At 34.4% G+C, this 15,882-nt stretch overlaps 1 protein-coding gene across 1 annotated transcript in view; it reads left to right on the forward strand.

Annotated features, from left to right (window-relative positions):
- Positions 1-13,046: 13,046 nt before the first annotated feature.
- The window catches only part of LOC112042855 (short neuropeptide F), a 63,204-nt gene continuing 60,368 nt past the window's right edge, over positions 13,047-15,882 (forward strand). The window contains exon 1 of the mRNA XM_024078031.2: positions 13,047-13,123. The gene's annotated coding sequence lies outside the window, so the exon portion shown is untranslated. The remainder of the gene's footprint in view (positions 13,124-15,882) is intronic.

Genomic DNA, 15,882 nt, shown 5'->3' on the forward strand with positions numbered 1-15,882 from the left:
TGCATGTGTCTTTATTTGTACCTACAAATATTTAAACTAAGTTAGTGCTGATCAATATTAAAAAACCCTGACAAATAGCTGAGTTTGTTTTGGGTTCTTCTCGGACTAAGGCGCGTTTGGCAGTTTGCCTATTACCGAGCTTCTGAGTTTGAATTCTCTGTGTTGAGTCTGGCTTTCTTAAGAGAAATTCTCAGTAGCAGCTCGGAGACGAAAATTTCGGAGACGTTGATGCATTTTATATTTTTTAGCGATAATATGACTGTCTATTCTCTACCAACTCTTAACGAAGCAGTGTGGTGTGTCGTAAACTTTAGGAACCCTTGCTCCTGCAAGAGAAAGATGGCCAGTGTTCTGTAGCGGGCAATTAATATAAGGGCGATGATGATACATAAAGAATACGTAAAATAAACTCGACTCGACTAAAGTTGTCAATGCTACAATCAAAAAGAGTTGTAAAGCACTTTATATCCAAACAATAAAAGGGATATTCTGGAGGAAGGCTTACGTTGTCACTGTTACGATTATTTTAATGACGTTAAAATTTAAGATAGGCTCATTAAACATAGCATTTAATCCTAGCTACATAGGTAACTCAAGGTTATACATTAAAAACATGTCTTTACAATATTGAAATGAAAAAAACTTGGGATTTTCTAGTGATCAGGAAAGATTACTTAACCATTTGTCCAATAAGGCAGTCTTGTACGAGCAAGAATACACTAGCCGTAGCGTAATCATTCAGGGCCATAACCTAGAGGCCTATTTTGTTAAAAAGTTCATATGTAGGTATAAAAGAAAATCGTGTTAGTTACACTATTTATAACTCAAGAATGGCGGAAAATTTGTGGGGAGGTAGTTTAGAACCAGGAGACAGACATAGGATACTTAGGGTAGGGCTAGAGAAAAAGTGCACATAAGTCAAAGTGAAACCGTTTTCATCTAATTTGTTCTTACCAGGATCACGATCTTCAATAATGAAGGAATGACTGCAGAGAGAGAGAGTTTAATAATAATCTGAGGTATTTAGTTATAATTGTCCAGTTTGTCTAGGTTTTGTGGAAATCGGTTGATAGGTAGGTATGCCGTATGTCTCAGTAGATGTCTAAGGCGGAATCAATTGTTCGTAGAACACTTTTCTATAAAATTTTACCTACCTTCATAGGAAGATGTGTCAGTAAAGTTGGTATCTACTACTCGTGCATATAATAAGTAAACACACGATTTCCCTGAGTATATTTCCCTATAATCTAAGATCTCACCGAGTTGAATATTGTTTTTGTTACCTATAGTATATTAAAAAAGGTTTGTCACATACAATTTTATTGTTTTTGAATTTTTTTACAAGTAGGTAAGTACAGGGCCGGCCCGTCCATACAGCGAACGGAGCAGTCGCTCCAGGCGCCAAATCATAGAGAGCGCCTAAATGATAATCCTAGTCAACCGTAGACGGTACTGCGCCTGATTTTCAATTGACCCAGAGTATGGTCGAGATCTTTGCGTCTCATTCCTACTTTACACTCATAATTTGGTATAGGTATCTACATATTATTAGGAGCAAACAGGAGAGGCGCCATAATTGGATCTCGCTCCATTTTAAAATTTACTTCGGGCCGGCGCTGGGTAAGTAGATATAGTAGATAAGCTCTACCGTTTCTAAACAATCACAAATCATGAGAAAAGAGGGACTCATAAATAAAACGAAAGCCTTTCACTATTGCTTGAGGAATGTTCCATAAAGTGACAGTTCCCCTAAGATTTCTACTTGGGTCTCAAATCCGCTCTGACTAGCTTAATCATTGGCGGATCTAGGATTATTTCCTGGGTTGCGGCCCCCGACATCAAGTCTTATTAGTATCATAATAGAATTCCATATCAGTAGACCAAAATCCTAGGGTGTGCACATGTCGATTCTAGAGTGGACACGGCTACCACCACCAGCAATACAGCAATACAGCTATACCACCGGCTCAAGCCATCTAAGCGTCTCGGACGATTATTACTTACTTTGGCGCTTAAATGCGGCGTGAATTGGAGCAGCGTGGTGGGTCTAAGCTCTATATCGCCTCTACTATACGGATCCCGCCCGACCCTGAGTAAAATGGACTGATAATGACAATCATTTATACATACATGAAAGTTTGTAATTGTTTGTTTATAACCGTTTGCCTCACCCTATTACACTTTTCGTAACGCATTCACCACCATACACCATAAGTCAAACGTGCGTTAATTCAAGGTTTCATAAGAAAACTCTATGAGAATTTGTTATGTGATGTGAGATCTGGTACTATATGTCGTACCTACCTACTTAGGCAATTTTTTTAATGAATTTAAGTGCGATACATGTCCATAGAAGGTAATTGGTCTGAGAAATAAACGTATCTCGGTACTGCTGGGCCTGTAGCCATATAGCACGTCGATTCTCTTTTTCTTTTTCTACAAACGTTAACGCTTCGAAAATTAAAAAAATGTATGAATTAAGAATGACATTCATGATCGACAGGTCACGTGATTAAGTCGTCTTTCCCATACATTTTGTTAGGCCCTGGTATCGTATACATAAAGTCAGTAGGTAGATACTTACCTAATAAACTTTTTTTCACCTAGGTATATTAGCTCTAATAACACGTATTTTTAAATAAACAAAACGAAAACTAAAGCTTACCTTTAAACCCTTGCTTCGTAATACCATACTTTGTGTAAATTCTATAACCCTTTAAATTAGGCATCCCTAATTTATTTTCATTTGAACGTCGCCGCTTTTCTTCGGTCGAAGGAGGCAGTTTCCAGTAAAATTTACATCATCTAATTAAAATCATTGCCTAATTTGAATTTCGCTTTAGGCGTGTTCATCGGCTACTTAGATTAATAAAGGCAATTAAATAGTAATATAATTACCTAAATGAGTGAATAATTATTAATTCAGTAGAGAGAACGGCTTAGATAAAATACCGCTATTGTAAATTGTACATCCTACAGTAAAATTTTGTTTTATTCCATTAAATATGAAAAGAGAAAACTTGACGGAAGCACTTATTTAATCATGAACTAGTGAAGGATTATATTTGCGTGAATTTCTGTTTTACAAAAAAAATGCTGGTAAAAAACGTATAATAGCGATAAGCCAAAACTGCCTGTCTGTCCAGGGTGTAATGATGGACGGAGTGAAGAATAAAAAAACTGATTTTATTCCTTTGTTACTTGTAATGACGGCCTCCGTGGCGCAGTGGTATGCGCGGTGGATTTACAAAACGGAGGTCCTGGGTTCGATCCCCGGCTGGACAAATTGAGATTTTCTTAATTGGTCCAGGTCTGGCTGGTGGGAGGCTTCGGCCGTGGCTAGTTACCACCCTACCGGCAAAGACGTACCGCCAAGCGATTTAGCGTTCCGGTACGATGCCGTGTAGAAACCGAAAGGGGTGTGGATTTTCATCCTCCTCCTTACGAGTTAGCCCGCTTCCATCTAAGACTACATCATCGCTTACCATCAGGTGAGATAGTAGTCAACGGCTAACTTGTAAACAATAAAAAAAAAAAAATACGTTATTTTTGTTTAATTAATGCATTTACTTAAACCACAATTATACAAAAATAACGTCCGTGTTATTATATTTGAGTGACGTGAACGACACACTTTGTCTTTTTATTTAATTAAGTAGATATTCCATTCATAACGGGAGACGGATCTTAATAAAAAGTCTCGTATAACTTACAAATAATTTTTCAAGTGGGGTGAGGGGCAACGATCCTGTTTAGTAGAAGACTCACGTGAATCAATCAAGATGTCAACCTTCTAATACTTATTATACCGTTAAGAAGATGCCGGGAGCGGGGGATGACCCGTTACATTTTATTTATGAAAGTAATATTGCCTAAGAATAAGTGGGAGGGTGGGTAATAAAATGAAATCTTGTTTATTACTTTTATTTTGACTAACAGCCATTTAATATATCAAAGTATGAAGAATTTGTTATGTAGGTATACTCCGACCTGAAACAAAAATGTCAATAATTATAATTTTTTTTTACTTATTTAAACGCGTTTTCTTCAAGAGGACCACCATATTTCATGAAAAGCCCTTTATAATATTTTATTGTAATTCAGTATAAAAATAACTGAATGCTTAAAGTAAGTACCTATCATCATCATCATTATCAACCCATATTTGGCTCACTGCTGAGCTCGAGTCTCCTCTCGGAATGAGACTGGTTTGGCCTTAGTCCACCAAGCTGGCCCAATGTGGATTGGCAGACTTCACACATGCAGAAAATTAAGAAAATTCTCAGGTATGCATGTTTCCTCACGTTGTTTGTTTCCTCACGTTGTTTTTTTGTTCATCGTTTGAGACATGTGATTTTTAATTTCTTAAAATGCACATAACTGAAAATTGGAGGTGCATACCCAAGACCGGATTCGAACCTAAGCCCTCCGGAATCGAAGGCAAAAGTCAAAGGTCACTGGGCTCTAGTCCGATGTAGGATTTAAACTCAGAATCAAACTTTTAATCCAAAGACCATTTCAGTAGTTCCGTTTAATCCTCAATAGTGCACTGAAAAGGACCCAAACTTGCGCAGTGAGAACTATTGTCCTGTTCACTACGATGTTCACAATATTGTTTATATTAAAAAAATGAATGAGCCCATACAGTGATCTAATCCATGCGCAGGAAGACGAGGGAAAAGGCCTGTACTTAAATATATCTACCTAACGGCGAGGTACCGGTAGGTAGCCCATGCCGCGTGCTATCGTCAGATCGATGCAGATCCGCCGCTTCGATGCACAGCCTCTATTTATAGGAAGTAGCCGTCAACTAAGTATATTTAATAATTTATTAAACGACAGCTAATTAGCTTTAAACTTCAGTTTGAAATGTTATTATAGGTTTTACGTAACCGTAGCTTGTTTTGTTGATAATAAGATAAAAACTACAAAAACAACAGATAAAAATATGAGGACGTACAATATAAACTACCCAAATAATGGAAAACATCCATGTTCATTTGTGACAATCGAACCCATGACCTTAGATGAAGAAGGCAAGGTGGCAGTGGGCAGTTTTTATTTTTTATCTTCCTGGGATAGCGGTGATTTCTGTAAGTGGTAGTGTTATGAGTGGTAGGTCTAGATTCGTAACCCAGAGAAGGCGTTAATCACACTGATTATTCATATAAAGCACAAGCATGTTTGTTCCTCCTTTACGCTGTGGCTACTGAAGCGATTTGGCTTGGAAATAGATTTTATTTTGGATTAATACAAAGGTTACTTTTCATCGGGGAAAAATCCATGGTTCCTGCATGATTTGTGAAAAACTGAATTTCATGCGGACGAAGGTTTATCTTTTTTTTATTAATATAAATAATAATATAGTTTTAGTTTCAACTCGATTTAAAGGGTTTTGACAGACGACATACAGTTAGACAAACAGGAATTTGTTTTGTTCTTTTGAGATACGGTACCCTAAAAACACAAGTTTCATAAAAAATATGACCAATTTTCAGGTCGTTTATTCTAACGTACGAGTAGGTAGATGTGTAGGCAAACTAAATTAAGCAATCGCTCAATCACCGGCTGAGCCGATGTGTGTTAAAGCAAAAAAGGACGTAAAAAAATCATATTTCTTCGCAGTCTCTTGATAATTTTTTTGTAAAGGTATTTCATCTACATCTCTTATTAAACGGCCAAATTTCATATACCTACTCGTATCAAAGCTTAGATTATTAACAATTTCTTTAAATAAGCTAGAATCATTTTTTTGATTTTTGACTCGTCTGAGCAATGAAACTGTGAGGCTCTTTGTAGTTAGAAGGTTTAGGGAACAGATTGTAAATAATTATTATCCACGACTGAAAAATTAATCGTACTTTCGAGAATAATGAGACTTACTTCTAATTTTTTTTTTAATTATAGGTATGTTTTGTTTGTTGTCCTTGTTTATTTGCCGCGTGGTACATTTCAAGTAAATATAATTATTTAGATTTTCAGTTTATAATCATGAAATAACATGATTCGTTTGCAATTATATCTTACCACTATAAACTGGGTATTCTTACACTATGTTGGGACGTTTATGCTTTGATTTAATATCAAAAAGCAACATTAGGCAAAACCTGTACACAGCATACGGCTTTACGAGTGTGAAACTATAATATTCAACACATTACCCGTTTAACTCTGTAAGTCTTATTGGATTGTAGGACATAGCACGCAATGTATTAGACACATACATAAATCTGGTAATGTTTGGTAATTAAATACGGTAAGAGAGTTAATGCGTATTTTGATGGGATTAAGTTATTGACCATTAAAATCACTTTATGTTTCAGCTACGAATGTTGTTGGGAAAACATAAAACGTACTTTTGTAGCTACATGTGCCTATACGAATACCTTACAGCCTACAGGTATGACATCAGAACATGGAAACAACATTCATAGTCTAATATTATGTAGTCTAACTAGCGGACGCCCGCGAATTCGTCCGCGTGAAACTTTCAACTACCCCTACCCAACTCTACCCCTACCCTACCCTACCCTTCCCTACCCCTACCCCACCCCTACTCTTTCCTGAATTTTCTTTGCTATACACCTCACGGAGTCCGAGACCTTTCCAACGAACGCAAAACCGTGGAAATCGGTTCGTGCGTTCTGGATTTATAGCGTCAGGAAGGAAAACCCGACTTATTTTTATCTAATAGATTACCGAGAACTAGTTTGAATAGTTTTGAAAAAAATACCTTTTCTTATTTTATTCTTCTACTTTTATATTTGTTTAAGTATTTTTTTATCTGTGTATATTTGTGTGTGCACTATAGAATTGAAAAAGGACGTATTTTTCATCTGTGTATATTTGAAATATATTTTTCATCTGTGTAATTTTTTATCTGTGTACATTTGTGTGTGCAATAAAGAATTAAAAAAGGACGTATATCCGTATAGAGAATAGAAAAATTGGCTAAGTAAACTAACGTGTAAGTCAATAGACATGGGCTGTTAAAGAAATTCGATACAATATATCTACCTACACAGATAAAACAGTTCTTTCTCTTGAAATAAAACGTTTGTTTTGTCATTTTGGTAACTTTATACGTATTTGTGGATGTTTCAACTAGTACCTAGTAAGTACCTTCTATTGTAAGCCATGAGATTTAAAATCTCTACTGCGGCAGAAAGTTTTCAAAATTCGAACCCACTATTGGCATGCATCCAATCATACCTGTAAATACCATCAGGCCAGTAAAGATGGTGAGAGGCTTCGGTCGTGGTTAGTTACCACCCTAACGGCAAAGACGTACCGCCAAGCGATTTAGCGTTCCGGTACGATATCATGTAGAATATTATTAATTAATTATTAATACTCAATTTCAATTCATTTGAGTCTTGATAGTTCAATTCATTTGAGTCGTGTTAACCAAACAAAAAAGTTGGAAGTTATGTCAACTTTTAGTTTAACCCAACATTACTTCTTCCATAAGTAACTACTATAGGCAACATTGGATTATGGATCGTTGTGACTTTGATAGCTTTGAAGATAGAAAGTTTCAAGGGTCCAAACTTTTCTAGTATAAAATCTTTTTAACAAAAAATTGACCCGACTTCAAAGATGCATTACTCTAAAACGCGAAAAATAACATCGTACCTATGTCCTTTCTGTTAATCGGTTTGAAGGTTTTATAATAGTTTTTTGGCACGACACTAGACTCTTAACAAAAATTACCTCTTAAAACCTTCATATTTTACAAACGGAACACTAAATCGAGAAAAAAATTAGAAATTCCCTCATATCTTTCAAAGACCTAACGAGTTAAAAAATTCATCTACACTTTATATGTCGGGGCGATACATTGAAGAAATATTTTACAAGATTTTATTTAATGACTTTGTTTATATTTTTAATGTGCATACAAAATTACCTACAGATTACAGCTTTCTAGAAGTCATAGTCTCTGCTCTAAACCACGGACAGAACAGACGGACGGACGGATGGACAGACAGGCGAACATGGCTAAACTATTAGAGTTTCTTGTGGACTACGGAACCCTAAAAAGCGGAGGCACTATTCCTGCTGGGCCGTATATATCGTACCGGTTGGCAGGCATGGTTACTATAAAGATACGTATATAAGTTATAGACTATATTAGTATAAGCAACCGTGTGGAGCCGGAGCGGGTCGCTAGTCTTTTATAAAAGGACGAAGCTCTAGGTATTAGAGGCTCTTAAACCATTATACAGATAACAATTCTTAATAACTTTTAACAAGCTTATAAAAATCCTCATAGAAGTATGCATCGACCGTTTCAATTTGTTCGTTCGAATAGTCTTTGTACTCCATGAGACTCATTCGTCTGTTAACAGAGATAAAATTGTTAGCTGTTCAAAAGGAAGTGATCCTTAGAATCATGTAATTAAAGGTCAATTTGGATTGTAAAACCATCAAATGAACTGGAGAAGTGATCTTAAACAGTGAACAAATGAGCAGTGTAAACCTTCTTAGGGACGATGTAAGTGGGTGAGATGACAGGGAAGTATTTTAAGGCCAATATAAAAAGAAGTAAAACACACACTGCACTTAAACTGCCTCTATGGTCCAGATGTTAACCTGATCTGCGTATTTTCATGAAGTATGGTCGTAAAGGACTGAGAAATAATTGATGAAATCATCTTTTTCTACATCCATTTCGTAATATACTCAATATAAAACATCAATTCATACCATAAAGCTATACATCAATACAGATCGTTTGATAATGTTCGTTACTACATGGGTAAGTTTTGAAATAGTTCCATGGCATTGACTACAAAAATTCAGGCTTCCGTATAAGAGACAAAATCTAGGAGGTCACGCCTAGACGACTAAATCGTATAGGCCATGCCCAACGCCCATTATATATTATATACAAAGTTATGTTAATTCTTTTATTTCTTTTATCATAGTCGTTTAAAAAAGTAGTGTATGCCACTGCATGTAATTAGCCATTGTAGCACTCATGCTGTCTATTGTGCAATTTGGCTGCATCATTATATGATAGTGGCATAAATGACGATTTTATATATTCGTAGCATCGTAGCCTCGTAGCAACCGTAGCAAATATACTTTTCTACGAGCTCCTACGAGTTTTGTAGCCTGCTTACTCCACTGCTGGTTAGCGAGTTTAGGGTGATGGTTTTTATTATAATGATCAGAATATTCGAGAAAAAATTCACGTTATTAGTATAAGAGTTATCAGTAGATTAATAAAGTTAAAAAAATACCAAGTGCTGAGTATAGAACTGTTCTGTTTGGCAATGGCAAATTGGTCGAGACAGCGATAAAGCGATCACTAATTGCTTTTTGCGTAAACATTTGCATTCTGATCATTGAAGTGGACTAACATATGTGATTGATGACGGTTCGATGACGCACTGTGAAATATAACTTTTATTTTTATCCCCAAAGTGAGATTCATTATTTTGGATTCCTTTAATTGTTTACTTTTTCTAATACTATTACTAAAAGTTTCTCAGGTATAGTAAGAAGAAAATTCATTTTTTTTCAATAAATAAATATACTTACACAATACATCACTAGCCTTAAAGTAAGCGTATAACCTGTGTTATGAGTACTGAGATTGCGGATTTTATGATATATATTTTTAAACTACATATAAATACTTTTATAACGTATAAATACACTAGAAAACATCCATGCTCATCACAGAAACATTTTCTAGTTGTGGGAGTCGAACCCACGGCCGTGGATGCAGGAAGCAGTGTTACTACCCACGCAGTCACGTCGATAAAATAACAGGTCTATTATTACTGAACTGAGTTGTAAATATTACTCGTACGAGTATGTTAGTTGTTAAGGGTCAGCTCAGAATGGTTCCTTAATTGAAAGTGAAATGACATCAAGCAATTACCTACTTAAGCAATAAATGTAAGTACGAGAACCTCAATTTATGTAAAACTAGCGGATGCCCGCGACTTAGTTTGATTCAGTTTATCACAAACCCGCGGGAACCATAAATTTTTCAGGGTTAAAAAGTAGTCTATGTGTTAATTCAGAGTAAAGTCTATTTCTATTCCAAATTTCAGCCAAATCGCTTTAGAAGCCACCTCGCAATAGAAGAAGAAACGTACACACTTACACACAAACTTTCACCTTTAAAATTTGATACAGCAACTGTTTTCTACAAGCACAACACCAAAGGAAAAGGATATTTAAAAAAATATATAATTTTTTTCTCCATTGTGTACAGTTGCTACTATATGTCGTTATAAAACGGAAGAGACTTCCTTTTATTTATTTGAATAGTTTTTTGTTTACAGTAGCTTCACGTCGCGTTCAGTTGCACCACTTTTCAATTTGTTTGCGATGCCGTCGCTCGCGTGCGATACGCTGCGGTTTCACGGTTTTGTTGCCGTGTGACTATTGAGGGGAATTTTGTAGATACAATGAAATACATTTCCAACTTGTCTATTGTATTTCAGATAGCGGTATATGTACTCGTATGTCATAACAAAAAAATGCCAAACGAGTCGAATTAGAGATCATAATTTTTTTTTAAATTTATACTTTATTACACAAAACAAAAATAATAACAAAGAAAACATAGAAAACAATATGTGCAAAGGCGGTCTTATTGCTTATAGCAATATCTACCAGACAACCTTTGGATAAAGGAATTAATGTAATTAAATCATCAACATCATCATCAACATTAACAAACCATATTTGGCTCACTGTTGAGCACGAGTCTCCTATCAGATTTTAGTGCTTAGTCCGCCATGCTGGCCCAATGCGGATTCACGATATTTCTCTGTCATCGTTTAAGAGACACGTGATATTTAATGTCTTGAAATGCACATAACTGAAAAGTTAGTGGTGCACGCCTCGGACCAGATTCAAACCTACACCCTCCGAATCGAAGGAAAGGGTCACATCCACTGGGCTGTCACGTCAAAATTACAATTTGGAAAATAGTAAACGTTTAATAGCCTTCGGTTTCCGGGTCAGACTATAAACCACTAAACGTTTCTTTTTTAATCTAATTAAGGCATGAAGATATCTTTATTTAATCAAATATAATACATAAACACGTTATTGTTAAATAAAAAGAAATGCACAACTTGGTAAACCTATTTGTAAAAACAAGTCTGAAAAACATTGAAAAAACTTTTCATTTTCATAAAATCCAAAAACAAAAGATAACTGTTGAAATAAATTCTACGTGAACCTGGGAACAATAATTAGTTTCTTACTCCTATTGGTGTGATTTGCAAAGTATACGTTGTAGCTTTTCACTTTGTCACTAATACGGAACCCTGAATGTTCGACGTATTTACGCACCTGCACAGTTTTCTATATATTTATGATAAGGGAATTCTATAATTCCTTCGGGGAAAAGAAACACTGGAAGAAATAAAATACTTCAGATTATGCTGAAGGTTTCGATCAAACTATCCTTTTTATTGTTTGAAAAACAAAATTCCTTCGCTTTACCGAGGGAATAATTTTATTGTTTGTACTTTTTCTACGTAATTGATTTATCCTACGTGTGTATGATATATTATTTATAAATAATCTTAATCTAGTATTATAGTAGGTAATTATATTTGTCAGCAAAATAATTAACCTTCTGGCAAATTCCGATCCCTTCGTTATTTATTTTGAGTAGATTACGAAGACAGGAATAGGTAAGTACACAATTAGCGTAAGTACTTTTTCTTATTTTCGAAAAGCTATAATAAGATACGTCTTCAAAGGTTCTTCGATATATATGCGTCAGTCCACCATGTAAACTTTTGAAGTTAAGTGAGAATTTTCGTTGGACAAGTTTTAATGTTATTTTGCCTGTCACTGAGCATCAATAACAGGCTTCAAAGAAGTTAGAAAGTCAAAAATACGCAGAAATGCATTTTCGGTTTGACTGCTTTTTCAAGAGCGTTGACACTTGAGCGGCGGAATAGCAACGGTCATATTTTTGCATTGCGCGAACATTTCAAACGAACCGCAGCTCGGTTCAGTTATTCAGTGTTAAATTTAAAAATACAGTCCTTTGACATTCCCATTTCTGCATTAATTTGACATTGGAATCGAATTCATGCCTAGCAGTTTCGAATTTAAAGCTACAAGTTTTTCCTTTAACTTCCAATCTAATATCAAAGTTAATACACATTCGCTATTTTTACGGTGAAATTTTTAGTCCGAACTCAGTAATTGAGTTGGAATCTGATTTTTGTTGACACTTAGTGCTCTACTGAAAATTGCTGAACCGTATATGATAAAATAATAAGGTCATTTACGGGCAGTTACCTCGTAATGGATACGAACAAAACACAACCGTGGTTTTTGGAAGTTCATCAAGTTCATGCAATGCAAGAGACCACAACAAAAACAACAAGTACGAATTTCCGATGTTTTTTATTTGAAAACATAAGATCCCAGAACTTGATCCTGATCATCGAGCTATACAGAAAATTAAAAAAAATAATAATTTTTTTCTTCTTTCTTTTACTTGCAGTTTTTTTTACCAAAAAATATCATATATTTATTTTCAGTTGAGGCACTTCTATAAATTAGAGGCAGAAACGAAGAGGCAGAAATAAGTCGTGAGATGTCATGAAGAAAATAACTTAATTATGTATTCTATATATGAGCAAAAAAATCATTACAAATGATGTTCACAACTTTTTGTATTACTGTGATGTTTATAGTATAAACCTACTAATACCGTTAAAATGATTAGGCCATCATTATCAGTACCATATTTGATGCTAAATAGTCAGTGAATGTTGTGTATTCCAATCCCTCAACCCTAGAGCCAGGAGCAATGTTAAAAAATCAGCATGAGTTTCGTGTTGTTAGAACTGTTACAATTCAATAACCATTTTCCATGTTGTTGTTAAAGGAAACTTTCACTGCTAAATTCGCTAAGAAATCGCATTAAGTTTTCACAAAAACTATAATGATGTCAAGTTAGCACGGGTGTAGGAACGCCTCCGGGCGGGAGTGGGCGGGGCGCTGCCCTATATAAGCTCTGCAAGCCTGAAAACTTTGTTATTGAATGCGTGCGATCATATCGGCCGAGTGACACCACTATCGCTCCAGTGAATCTTTCGCGCGCTCCGTAGCTTCAAGTTGTCAGGTAAGTTCCTCTGATGAAAGTTGCGCGAAAACCATATTCATAGACGCATAAATTACGGGAGTGTGGAAACTTGTGTATACTCGGGTACAATTATTTCTCTAACATTAAAGACATCCTTTAAAAATTTAAAAATAATGTCATTATACGCGTTGAGGAAAAAATATTTTCACTGAAAGTTCTAAGTTTCCATGTAATGTGTGTAAAGTGATTTTATTAACAAGTATAGCGCAATTAACAAAAAAACTAATAGATACGAAAGAGGCGGTGGAGTCTATATTTTAAAAGTTACCTAGAAGTGTCAGTCAAATGAAAAATAAGCTTTATTTAAACATATACTTTGTACATTTAAAAACAAGTAAATTTTTCCTGATTTTCATTTTACAAAAAAAATATTTCATTACAAATATAAACATAATAACTTACTACAATAATCATGTACAAAATTAAATAAAATAAAACGTTTAAAAGAAAAAAAGCAAATTAATATTGGACTTTGCATTTCAACACAACAAAACTTGTACATTTTGTCATTAAATAGACTGTTATGAATATTATTTACTACACAATATATTTGAAATTTTTTTTAAAATCCAATATTTATTATTATTCAAAAAAGTGTATAAATACTTGATCTGTTACTTACTCATGCAAAGCTCTCTTATTATACTCGTAAAAATGTCAGCCCTCATATTAATGTCATACATCCTTTTTGAGAGCCTGAATACCAGATTTCATAACAAAGCATTCTAAAGCACATGTTATCATAAAGATATGAGAATATCTCGGGGAATTTTTTGTGAGCCATACACACTTTCAGCACCGCGCTTTATATTACATCTAGTGCCTTGTGAGAACAGATATTACAAATTTTCCAACTTTATTTTTTATAACAAGCGCGTATATTAAATACAGTTTTGGATTTATTAACAAATGCCGTTTATTAAAAATGTAGTCAGTTTGTGTTCGTGGAAATTAGTACTATCGAAATTACTTCATAAAAATAAAAACAAATACATTAACGTCATTAAATTAAATTAAACTATTAAAAAATCGAAGCTATTTATTTATTCGTGCATAATTGACTTAGTAGTCCACAAATTTCAAAAATTCAAACTTATTACTTATTTGCGTGAGTTTAATATGAACGTCGAAGTAAAGCAAAAATATACATTGCTCTTAAAACGTTTTGTAATATTTATTGCTAAAGTTACTCTTTATGTAAATGGATATCCGAATTGGCTTAAGTACAGTATTCATTTAAATAAAGTGCAGTAACAGTGTTATTTAATTTACTAAAGACATAATATCACCTTATTGGTAGAGACGGGTAGATAAAACGCCAGATTTTTACGATATCGTCATTCTCTAGCTGATTTACAACAAAACCTTAATGATCTATATATAAATAATATAAATATACAAATTTTACTCTCTTATTACTCCATTATTCTATCCAATAATAATCCAATGAGGTTTTAAGTGTACCACATTCTAACAGATTAATTTTCTAATTAATTTACTAAAGACATAATATCACCTTATTTGTAAAGACGGGTAGATAAATCGGCAGAAATTTCCGATATCGTCATACTATCGTCTAGCTGATTTACAACAAAAACTTAATGATCTATATACAAATGATATACAAATTAATTATCACTCCATTATTACTCCATTCAATAAAAATCCAATGAGATGGCGGGAGCGAGTATGAGTTTCTTAAAAGCTAGTAAGACTTTAATATTGTAAGAGATTAATTGAATTGATTAATTGATTATTCAGTAAATTTGACTGCTTATTTTATATTATTTTATTACAACGGATCGAATAAAAACAGAAGAGATTAATTCTATGCTGACATAAATCTCAAAGTTCATAAAGTAGGGCTCGTTCTGGTTTCCAATTACGAGTAAGCTGCCTAATAATGTCTCTCCAAGTGGGGACTTAACACGCGACAGTGTGAGTAATTAGCGAAGGCTGTATGTTTGACGCCATTTAATACGCATCCATTGGCTCCACGGATCTCCATGCTCGGTAAACACGCTAAGTCACTCACTTGTTTGTGTTTAGAAACTGAACTTCCCCAATACCCCTGAAACTATATGCAAACACATCAACTTAATTTGCATATCACATTGGCTATTTTAACGCTACGGTGATGTTATACACAATAGGTATTTTTGTAGGTATTTTCGCTGTAGAGGCAACATCTCTTTAAGGATTCTCTGGTGAAACGTGCGTAGAGGATTTTCTATGGGATCTGGGTTACGTTGTCACTTGGATTCGTCGATTTTCGCTGATAATAACAAACATTTTATGATGAACTACTGCAAAGTAACGTCTGCTTGTATTAATTTTTTGCTTCATTTTTTATTTAGGTAAATACACACATCATTTCTTAAATTTATTTTGTTGTACTTACATAAGTACTATAATTCTTTAAATTAGCTCAATAGAGAGAGGTCTACAGTTCGATTCTTGACCCTTGAACTATTGTTCTATTAACTCCTAGCAATTGAGTAACGCCTATTTGGAGGGAAATGGAGAGAATTCGTCATAATTCGAAGATTAGATCCTTATTAAAAAAATATGATATGATTAAGTTTTTTTTAATGATTTATTTCTATGATAAGTTGATTTTGCTTTGAGGTTCCGTATCCATTTCTCTTTATGTGTAACAACTGAAGACTAAGTATTTAAATACGTACTTAATATTTGCTTTTGAACAACAGTTCATTATGTTATGAAATTTAAACAAA

This window comes from Bicyclus anynana, chromosome 12, assembly GCF_947172395.1.
Source record: "Bicyclus anynana chromosome 12, ilBicAnyn1.1, whole genome shotgun sequence".
NCBI classification, from domain to species: domain Eukaryota; kingdom Metazoa; phylum Arthropoda; class Insecta; order Lepidoptera; family Nymphalidae; genus Bicyclus; species Bicyclus anynana.